Raw genomic sequence first — 9323 nt, 5'->3', positions numbered from 1 at the left:
CCACATGGCTTTATCTTTTAAACCTGCGGCTACATTTGAGTGATTTTGACACATATTGTGGAGAATCTGGTCCTTTTCAATATATTTCAGCACCAGACACAAGCTTGAAGGACTAAATAAGTTATGTACAATTTGTATCATGGAATCCAAATCGAAATCCAAGAAGTGCGCTGGTTTAAAAGATATAGCCATGTGGTCAAAAAGTGCGCATCTCAATAAGTTGAATCTTTTCTGATAAAAATTGTGAATAACTTATGAATTCTTTTCATCTTTTGTCTGATGCTGAAATATGTTGAATAGGACCAGGTTCTTCACAATATATGTCAAAATTACTCAAATCCTGCAGCAGGTTTAAAAGATATAGCCATGTGGTCAAAAAATGTTCTATCTCAATTAGTTGAAGCATTTATGATACAAATTTTGAATAATTTATGAATTCTTTCATGCTTGTGTCCGTTGCTGAAATATGTTGAAAAGGACCTGATTCTGCACAAGATGTGTCAAAATCACTCAAATCGTGCCCCAGGTTTTAAAGATATAGCCATGTGGTCAAAAAGTGCTTATCTCATCGAGTTGAATCGTCTACGATACAAATTGTAATTTACTAATGGATTCTTTCAAGCTTGAGTTTACTGCTGAAATGTGTTTTACAGGATCTGATTTTGCATAATATATGTCAAAATCTCATAATCCTGTGGCAGGTTTAAAAGATAGAGCCATATGGTCAAAGTGGTTATCTCAACGTTTTGAAACGTTTTTGGTACAAAGTGTAAATATCTAATGAATTTCTCCAAGCTGGCCACTGGTGCTGAAATATGTTAAATAGGACATGATTCTGCACAATATATGTCAAAATCATTGTAATCCATCAACAAGTTAAAAAGATATAGTCATGTGGTCAAAAAGTGCTTATCTCACTGAGTTGAAGTGTTTTTGGCACAAAGTGTAAATAACTAATGAAGTCTTTCAAGCTGGTCACTGGTGATGAAATATGTTGAATAGAACATGATTCTGCACAATATATGTCAAAATCACTGTTATCCAGCTGCAGGCTCAAAAGACAGAGCCATGTGGTCAGAAAGTACTTATCTCACCGAGTTGAAACATTTTTCGGACAAGGTGTAAATAACTAATGAATTCCTTCAAGCTGGTGTCTGGTGCTGAAATATGTTGAATAGGACATGATTTTGCACAACATATGCCAAAATCACTGTAATCCAGCCACCTTTTTAAAAGATATGGCCATATGGTCAAAAAAGTGCTTATCTCACCGAGTTAAAAACGTTTTTGGTACAAAGTGTAGATAACTAATGAATTCTTTCAAGCTTGTGTCTGGTGCTGAAATATGTCTAAAAGGGCTTAATTTTGCACAATATCTGTAGATATCACTGTAATCCATCAACAGGTTCAACAGATATAGCCATATGGTCAAAAAGTTAATGTCTCAGCGAGTTGAAACTTTTTTGATGCTAAGAATAAATAACTAATTAATTCTTTTGAGCTGGTGTCTGCTGCTGAAATATGTTGAACAGGACTGTATTCTGCACAACATATGTCAAAATCACTGTAATCCAGCCTCAGGTTCAAAAGATATAGCCATGTGGTTAAAAAGTGCCCATATCACTGAGATGAAGCTTTTTTGGTCCAAAGTGTAAATAACTAATGAAGTCTTTCATGCTGGTGTCTGCTGCTGAAAAATGTTGAATATGACTTGATTTTGCACAATATATGTAAAAATCACTGTAGTCAGTGAACGGGTTCTGCCCCTGTTTTGGAACCAGCCCCTCGACATCCTCCCGTGAAGGAACCTCATGTGCCAGATCCCCCACGATACCCGGAGACCAAGGTGAGTGTGGTGATTTTTTGCTACAGGTCTCACTGGTGTTTGGTCTACAACCGATGACCTACCAAACGGACAAACAAAAAATCGCCACACCATCAGCCTACTCACTGGAGCTGCACTACGCTGGGGGTCGGCGGCGTGGCGGAAGAACGAACCGCCGTGCCGGTCCTATGCCGCCTTCACCATGGAGATGAGGGAGGTCTTCGACCACCCTCTCCAGGGAGACGACGCTTGGGTGACCTCACCCAAGGGGGACAGAGCATGGCCGAGTATGCTGTCGCGTTCCGGACCCTTGCGGCGGCGTGTAACTGGAACGACTCGGCGCTGCGATACGCCTTCCAGAGGGGACTAAACGAGGAGCTGAAGGACCAGCTGGCAGCAAGGGATGAACCACCGGACCTGCATGCCCTGGTCAACCTTGCCATCCGAATAGACAATCGTCTCCGCGAGCGAAGGCAGGAGAGGAGGACCCAGGGTTCCCCTCCGGACCGTGCCCGTCCTTTGCCCTTGGCCCCGAGTCCCGAGGAACCCATGCAGCTGGGCTGAGCGCATCTCACCGCTGAGGAGAAGACTGCCCGGCGGTGCTGGAACGCCTGCCTCTACTGCGGTGAGGTGGGCCACTACGCCACCACCTGCCCGGCCAAGAAGGGAAAAGCCAGTGGCCGCCAGGGACGGGGGGGGTCCTGGTGAGCTGTACGGTGATCTCCTCCCCGCTGACTCACCTACAGGTGCCAGCCTCGCTGGAGTGGGGCAGGTACCGGTGCCCTGTCACGGCACTGGTAGACTCTGGGGCAGAGGGCAACTTCATAGACGAGGCCCTGGTTAAAGAACTCCTCATCCCCACCACAGCCATTCAACCACCCCGCTGCGCCATGTCCCTGAACAACCGCCGGCCCCCCCTGGACCTTTGGACCCCGACTCTGCGAGAGCCCCCTCTGGACCTTTGGACCCTGACCCTGCGAGACACTGATTACCAATCAAAAAATAAAGAGACTATCTAACTCCAGTTCTAGTGGTGTGGTTCCCTGTCCGAGTCCTTCCGAGCCGGGACAGCTAAAAATGTTGAATATGACTTTATTTTTCAAAAAGAGCTTATCTCACTTAGTTGAAGTGCTTTTGGTACACAGTGTAAATAACTAATTAATTCTTTCAAGCTTGTTACTGGTGCTGAAATAAGTTGAATAGGACATGATTCTGCACAATATATGTCAAAATCACTGTTTTCCAGGAACAAGTTCAAAAGATATTGCCATATGGTCAAAAAGTGCTTATCTTACCGAGTTGAAACGTTTTCTGTACAAAGTGTAAATAATCAATGAATTCTTTCAAGGTGGTGTCTGGTGCAGAAATATGTTGAATAGGACTTGATTCTGCACAATATATGTCAAAATAGTTGTAATCCATCAACACGCTCAAAAGATACAACCATGTGGTCTTAGTTGAAGGGTTTTTGGTAGTATAAATAAAAAATGAAATCTTTTAAGCTGATGTCTTATTTGGTGCTGTAGTATGTTGAATAGGACATGATTCTGCACAACATATGTCAAAATCACTGTAATCCGGCCACCTTTTTAAAAAGATATAGCCATATGGTCAAATATTGCATATCTCACCGAGTTGAAGCGTTTTTGATCAACGAATCAATAACTAATGAATTCTTTCAAGCTGGTGTCTTTTGCTGAAATATGTTGAATAGGACTTGATTCTGCACAACCCATGTCAAAATCACTTTAATCCAGCCACCTTTATAAAAGGTATAGCCATATGGTCAAAAGGTTCTTATCTCACTGAGTTGAAACATTTTTGGTTCTAAGAATAAATAACCAATGAATCCTTTTTAGCTGTTGTCTGGTGCTGAAATATGTTGTATAGGACTTGATTCTGCACAACATATGTCAAAATTACTGTAATCCAGCCACCTTTTTAAAAATTATAGCCATGTGGTCAAAAGGTTCTTATCTCACTGAGTTGAAACGTTTTTGGCACAAAGTGTAAATATAAAAGAATCCTTTGTAGCTGATGTCTGCTGCTGAAATATGTTGAATAGGCTTGATTCTGCACAACGTTCGTCAAAATCACTGTAATCCAGCTGTCATTTCAAAAGATAAAGCCATGTGGTCAAAAAATGCTTATATCACTGAGTTGAAAAGTTTTTGCTAAAAAGTGTAAATAACTAATGAATGCTTTCTAGCTGGTGTCTGGTGCTGAAATTTGTTGAAAAGGACATTATTCCGAATAATATATGTCAAAATCACTGTAATCTTACCATAAGTGCAAAAGATACAGCCATGCGATCAAAAGGGCTCATCTCAACTCACCGAGTTGTAACATTTTTGTACACAATGTAAATAACTAATGAATCCGTTTTAGCTGTTGTCTAGTTCTGAAATATGTTGTATAGGACTTGATTCTGCACAACATATGTCAAAATCACTGTAATCCAGAAACAAGTTCAAAAGATATAGCCATGTGGTCAAAAAGTGCCTATCTCAGCTAGTTCAAACATTTTTGGTACACAGTGTAAATAACTAATTAATCCTTTTTAGCTGTTATCTGGCGCTGAAACATGTTGTATAGGACTTGATTCTGCACAACCTATGTCAAAATCAATGTAATAATCCAAGCCACCTTTTTTAAAAGATATAGCCATATGGTCAAAAGGTTCTTATCTCACCGAGTTGAAACGTTTTTGGTTCACAGTGTGAATAACTAATGAATCCTTTTTAGCTGGTGTCTGGGGCTTAAATACGTTGTATAGGACTTGATTCTGCACAACATATGTCAAAATCACTGTATTCCTACCACAAGTTCAAAAGATATAGCCATGTGGTCAAAAACTGTTTATCTCACCGAGTTTAAAACATTTTTAGTACAGAGTGTAAAAAACTAATGAATACTTTTTAGCTGTTGTTTGGTGCTGAAATATGTTGTATAAGACTTGATTCTGCATAATATGTGTCAAAATCACTGTAATCTAGCCACAAGTTCAAAAGATATAGCCTTGTGGTCAAAACGTGCTTATCTCACTGAGTTGAAAAGTTTTTGCAACAAAGTGCAAACATTAAAAGAATCCTTTGTAGCTGATGTCTGCTGCTGAAATATGTTCAATAGGGCTTGATTCTGCACAATATATGTCAAAATCACTGTAATCCAGCTGGAGTTTCAAAAGATATAGCCATGCGGTCAAAAAAGGCTTATCTCACCAGGTTGAAACATTTTTGGTACACAGTGTAAATAACTAATGAATCCTTTTTAACTGCTTTCTGGTGCTGAAATATGTTGTATAGGACTTGATTCTGCACAACCTATATCAAAATCCGTGTAATCCAGCCACCTTTTTAAAAGATATCGCCATATGGTCAAAAGGTTCTTATCTCATCAATTCGAAATGTTTTTTCTACAAAGTGTACATAATAAAAGAATTCTTTCTACCTGATGTCTGCTGCTCAAATATGTTGAATAGGATTTGATTCTGCACAGTGTGTGTCAAACTGTAATCCAGCTGTTGTTTCAAAAGATACAGCCATATGGTCAAAAAGTGCTTAACTCACCAAGTTGAAGCAATTTTGCTACAAAGTGTAAATAATTTATGAATGCTTTCTAGCTGGTGTCTTGGGCTGAAATATGTTGAATAGGACATGATTTTGCATAATATATGTCAAAATCACTGTAATCCTACCAGAAGTTCAAAAGATAAAGCCATGTGGTCAAAAACTGCTTATCTGACCGAGTTCAAACATTTTTGGTACACAATGTAGATAACTAATGAATCCTTTTTAGCTTGTGTCTTGGGCTGAAATATGTTGAATAGGACTTGATTCTACACAACATATGTTTAAAATCACTGTAATCGTACCACAAGTTCAAAAGACATAGCCATATGGTCAAAAGGTTCTTATCTAACTGAGTTGAACGTTTTTGCTACAAAGTGTAAATAAATAATGAATCCTCTTTAGCTGGTGTCTCGGGCTGAAATATGTTGAATAGGACCTGAATCTGCACAACCTATGTCAAAATCACTGTAATCCAGCCACCTTTTTTAAAAGTTATAGCCATATGGTCTAAAGTTCTTATCTCACCGATTTGAAATGTTTTTTGTTACAAAGTGTAAATAATACAAGAATCCTTTCTAGCTGATGTCTGCTGCTGAAATATGTTCAATAGGACTTGACTCTGCACAATATACGTCAAAATCACTGTAATCCAGCTGGAGTTTCAAAAGACATAGCCATGTGGTCAAAAAGTGCTTATCTCACCAAGTTCAAACATTTTTGCTCCAAAGTGTAAATAATTAATGAATCCTTATCAGCTGGTGTCTAGGGTTGAAATATGTTGAATAGGACATGGATCTGCATAATATATTTCAAAATCACTGTATTCCTACCACAAGTTCAAAAGATATAGCCATGTGGTCAAAAAGTGCCTATCTCACTGAGTTGAATCATTTTTAGTATACAGTGTAAATAACTAATGAATCCTTTTTAGCTGTTGTCTGGTGCTGAAATATGTTGCATAGGACTCGATTCTGCACAACATATGTTTAAATCACTGCAATCCTACCACAAGTTCAAAAGATATAGCCATGTGGTCAAAAATTGCTTATCTCACTGAGTTGATAAGTTTTTGGGACAAAGTGTAAATAATTAATGAATCCTTTTTTTGGTGGTGTCTGGGGTTGAAATATGTTGAATAGGACATGAATCTGCATAATATATGTCAAATTGCTGTAATCCAGCTACAAGTTCAAAAGATATAGCCATGTGGTCAAAAAGTGCTTATCTAACCAAGTTGAAACATTTTTGGTACACGGTGTAAATAACTAATGAATCCTTTTTAGCTGTTGTCTGGTTCTGAAATATGTTGTACATATGTCAAAATCAATGTAATCCAGCCACCTTTTTATAAGATATAGCCAATTTATTGTAAAAATATGCTTCTCTTCATTATAGCTCATCACACATGACTTTATTTTTTCAGTCCATACCTCAGCCAGCCTGAAGCTCCACTGATGCACATGTGCGGATGCCTCTATCTAGCGGACATAAAATATAGACAATCATTCAAATGTGAATGAGTTGGCGTGATGCTCCGGGATGTGTTGAGCTCAGGGAGCTCCACGGGTGCACATGTGACTGAGTGAGGGAGTTAAGTTGGGGCAGGGGTGTAAGTAGGGTCTAGGATTCCCAGAGTTGGGGCGAGCGATGCGTTTTGAGGCATATTGCATAGAAGATAATGGCTTCATATTCTTCTTGGACTTTTATACAACCTTATACTCGTTCGAGCGTCGCTATGATAAATGGATGTTAGACCATTTTGGATTTGGTTTAAAATTCAAGAATGTGATCCGTGGGCTCTATGAGAATATTCATAGCCGTGTGACCCTGCCAAGCGGCACCACTCCGAGCTTCCATGTTGATGTGGGAATCCCCCAAGGTTGCCCCATCTCACCCTATTTATTTATACTTGCTCCCGAAATGCTAGCCGTTTATGTTAAAAATAGCAACGCTATCCAAAAGTTAGATGTGTTGGGGACAGAAGTTGTTATTAGCCAGCAGGCAGATGACACAACCTTAGTTTTGAAAAATGAACATCAAGTCCCAATAAGCGTTGAAAAAAATTAAAACATTCTCCAAGGCTTCAGGATCGTCATTAAACTTAAAGAAATGCGAACTTCTTGCGCTGCATGACTTGCCACTAAAGGAAATCAGCAATGTTCCTATTAAATCAGAAATAAAATACTTGAGCATTTTCCTATCTAAAGACCAAAAGTTAAATCAATCCAGGAACATTGAATCTAATCTGAATCAAAGTAAAGCTAAATTGAATATATGGCTCCAAAGAGATTTATCAATATTAGGCCGCATATATTTGACTAAAATGGAATGTTTATCCAGATGTATATACCCAGTGTATTCCAATGCTGCTCCAAATCAACTCATAAAATCTATTAACCAAACAAATTTCAACTTTATCTGGAGGAACAGACCACACCATCTAAAAAAAATCACATAAGGTGAAAGAAACAAGTGAAGGAGGGCTGAAAGTGATAGAGTTAGACTGCCTGAATGGGACATTGAAGGTGAGCTGGTTGAAATCCTGGATCAAACATCATCATTCTTTCTGGTATTGCACTCCAAACTACTTATTCAACAAAGTCGGTGGCCTAAGTCTTCTCCTTATCTCTGACTTTGAAAATTTACCAGGAATCTTGTTGATATCAGAGTTCGATTAACAAATATTATTATACTGGAAAATGATATATGTACACAATTTCTCACCACACAGTACAACAATTTGGAACAATAGATATGTCCTGCATGCCAACAAATCTCTGTTTTACAAGGAATGGTTTGAGAAAGGTATATGGTCAATAATTGACTTGATGGATGACAATGGCAGTCTTCTAGACTATGAACAGTTCTGTACTACTGTTACAGTTTCCCCCAGGAAGACAGACACAGGTACATGGACTTGTAGATGGGTTTATTCAAGGGTGTAACTTGAACGAGACCAGACGCCGACTGAGAGATGGGTCCGACTTAAATACTTGCTTGATTAGTTGAATTCCTTTCCGGTGTGACGTAGTCTCCAGGTGCAGAGGATAATTGCTGTGATTACTGTGCTACTGGTCCGGGGACCCGAGGAATTGTGACAACTACACAGATTTAAGCCTCCCATATAAGAGTTCATTAAGTTACGAAACGCACTGACTCGACAATTTGTATTCCTGACCAAAAATATAATGACGAACCAAACCGCACAACCACAGTTACCCCAACTATCACTCCAGGGAATCTCAATTCTGGACAGAATGTCACGATGCCGGGGGTCGGACTCGGGCAGGGAACCACACCACAGGGATCTGGATCGGAAGCGCTTTATTGCGTTGATAACGGCAGGTAGGGTGTCGCTGGTAAGCCCCTGGCCCCGAGACAGAGTTGCACAGGGCTGGGTCTCACCAGGACAGGTGGCAGACAGGACGGCCTGCAGACTGGACGGGTTGCAGACGGGACAGCCCCAGGTTGCAGACAGGACGGGTTGCAGACGGGACGGGCCCCAGGCAGGGTGACAGACAGGATGGGTTGCAGACGGGACGGGCCCCAGGCAGGCAGGACGGGGACAGATGTTACACTGGCCGACTGGGTCCGGTCGTAACGAGGGAGGGGACAGAGGTTACACCGGCCGACTGGGTCCGGTCGTAATGAGGGAGGGGACAGAGGTTACACCTGGGGTCCGGTCGTGGCAAGGATGGGGTCCGGTCGTGGCGGGGGCGGGGGCGGGGTCGTGGCGGGGCTCCGCAGTGGTACGAGAGCCACAATCCCCCGGCGCCAGGCAGAGTGTGCCGCTGCCCTTTATAGGGATCTTGATTAGCGCCATCTGCTGCAGCTGGCGCCGATTACAAATTGGGATCAGGTGTGGTACCCTGACAGTGCCCCATGGGGCCGGCCTGGGTGGGTGTGGTTCCCCGAGTCCATGGTGG

This window comes from Fistularia commersonii, chromosome 18 (genome assembly GCF_037954325.1).
Source record: "Fistularia commersonii isolate RoL2024-O1a breed Wild chromosome 18, RoL_Fcom_v1.0, whole genome shotgun sequence".
NCBI lineage: Eukaryota > Metazoa > Chordata > Actinopteri > Syngnathiformes > Fistulariidae > Fistularia > Fistularia commersonii.
Note: the sequence above shows the minus strand (reverse complement) of the source record.